This window comes from Silene latifolia, chromosome Y (assembly GCF_048544455.1).
Source record: "Silene latifolia isolate original U9 population chromosome Y, ASM4854445v1, whole genome shotgun sequence".
Lineage (NCBI taxonomy): Eukaryota > Viridiplantae > Streptophyta > Magnoliopsida > Caryophyllales > Caryophyllaceae > Silene > Silene latifolia.
In genome coordinates, this window is record NC_133538.1 from 102315390 (window position 1) to 102318019 (window position 2630).

Consider the following 2630-nt stretch of genomic DNA (forward strand, 5'->3'; position numbering starts at 1 on the left):
TCATTATCATATCTTGAGGTGCCTAAGCAGATTCTTGACCGGAAGGTTAGGAAGACTAGGAGTGGTGAGACAGTTTTGCTTAAGATCCTTTGGTCTAACCACGAGACTAAGGAAGCTACATGGGAGGCAGAGAAGGCCATGAGAGAGCGTTACCCTTTCCTTTTTTATCAGGTATGTATGGTTACGGGGACGTAAACTTGTTTCTTTTAGGGGGGTAGGAGATGATCGCGAAGAGTTTTTAGGAGTTTTTATACCTTTTTATGTTGTGTCGGTATGTTTGTTGTGGTTGAGTCGGGTTGAGTTTGGGTTAGTAACATGTTGTATGTTGAGTTTTGTTTTGGTTGTTGAGTCGGGAGTGTAGTAGTGTGTGTCTTTGTTTTGTTGTGGCTTGAACTTCGGGAAGACTGTAATACTACGGTTTTATGAGTCTCTGGGTACTCTATAGAGTGGGCCTTACTCTGTCGAGTAAGGGTGTGTTGCGTTTTAAAATAGTTTCTGACATGTTGGGTACTCGATCGAGTAACCTTGATACTCGATCGAGTAGGGGCACTCGATCGAGTACCTCGGCTCTCGATCGAGTAGTAAATGGTTTCTGAGGTGATGAATTGTCGGGTTTTGTTAATAATGCGATTTGGTATATAATTACTTCCGTCACTATTCTTTAAACACTTTTATAAAACTAATCACTTTCAAAGAGAAAACAAAATACGTTCTTCGCATCAATCGCATTGTTGGTAAATCCCGGAGCTTGGAAGGTCGGATTTCACCTTTCTTTATACCTTTGTGATCCTTGCGTCGAGGTTAAGATCTAAGTACCGTTTTTATAGTATTTTGTTAAAGTTAGTTAAACCCTAATATTGGGATTTGGGGGTTTTGTTGTGTTTCGTGATTGGTAGTGATTATATGTTTGTATGTTAGGAGGAGGATTCATAGAAGAAGCCTTTTGATATCACCGTGAGATCGTCATTTGTGTTGCTTTCAAGGTAGGCTTTACCCTACTCAGTATTAGTCTCATAATGTGTTGTTGGTGTTTTGTGGTTGTTGAATATTATCATACTCGTATTGTGACGATTGCTGGATTTGGTTGCTGATAGTAGTTGTGATTGTTTGTATCTGTCTGTGTTCTTCGGGGCGCGTCCCTGGCTGAGTGGAGTCACTTGCGGGAGTGGCTTCACGCCCATTATTCGCCTACTATGGAACCCGCCACAGAAGGGATGTGCACATTAAGGAATTGGGTTTATCGCTCGACGGAGATGAGCGGGGATTTGGTGGGTACGGCTGCGGTCCCCCACTGGCGGCGTGCAGTGACGTGTTGCGATGGGCACTCTGGCAGGGCTACACACTTTAGTGTGGAGTCAGGATTGTGGAGTTGGGATTGGAGTTTGGAGTATATCTGTGATGATTGAGTTGTTTGTTTACTATGTTGTTGGTTTATATAAATTGTGTGATTAGTACTAACCCCGTTTATTATTTTAAAAACCGTGGTGATCCATTCGGGGATGGTGAGCAGTTGTTGAGCAGGTATGTGTCGAGTTACATGGGATAGCTGGGATGTGCCACTGTCTGATGATAGAGTCTTCCGCTGTAGCATGATTAGTTTATCAAACATTTCCTTTAGTTGTTAGTTTTGAGAACATGTAACTGTATTTTGGTATTTTGGTTTTGGTTTGTAACCTTTCACTAAAGTTATACTATTTAAATGTTGTTTCGTTATTGTCTTATGATTATCATTGCCTCGGGCAACCGAGATGGTAGCATCTTTATACCTGAGTGGTCCTGGTAAGGGACTTGGAATATGGGGGTGTTACAAAATGGTATCAGAGCGACAATCCTGAAACCTGTAACCAATGAATCTAATGAACATAAGGATTCAATTAAAATGAACACGGGGTAAAGGTTGTAGGAGGTAATGCAAAGACTTGGGAGACGTCTTAAAGTTACGAACTCACCCTACAATTTTGAGCCGGTCACATGGGGGGTATATGTCAAGGTCGTATGTGATGTTTGCTAGTTTGTATGTGGATGTGACAATATATGTTGTGAATTGTTGGATGTTGGGAGTAGAAGATTGAAATTGTGAAAGAAAGGTTGGTAAAGTATATAAAATGTTGTTTGAATAAGAGGCATGTTGGATGTTTATTATATGGCAGTTAATAACATGAAAAAAGTTATTTTTGTGATCATATGATGAGTTATGTGGAATTGCATGCTTAGCTATATTATAATGCTGAGTTTATAAAGTTGTATCGTATGTTGGGAAATGTGAGATAACATGCGGGTAGTATAGACGAGTCAGCATGACTCGGTCGAATAGGGGGTACTCGATCGAGTAGGTGAGGTACTCGGTAGAGTGGGTTTGACTTGATCGAGTGGGTATTTGACGTTTTTATAACCAGAATCGTGTTTTTGGGCACTCGATCGAGTACATAGGGCACTCGATCGAGTAGGGGGTCACTCGATCGAGTAGCTGTGCTACTCGGTCGAGTATGTTCGAGATCAGAAGGTCTGTTTTGGGTCTGATGTCGGGGCACTCGATCAAGTATAGTGGGCACTCGATCGAGTAGCCTCTACTCGACCGAGTAGGTTTAGGCACTCGATCGAGTGTGTTCTGGGCAGTCTGCTGTCGTGTT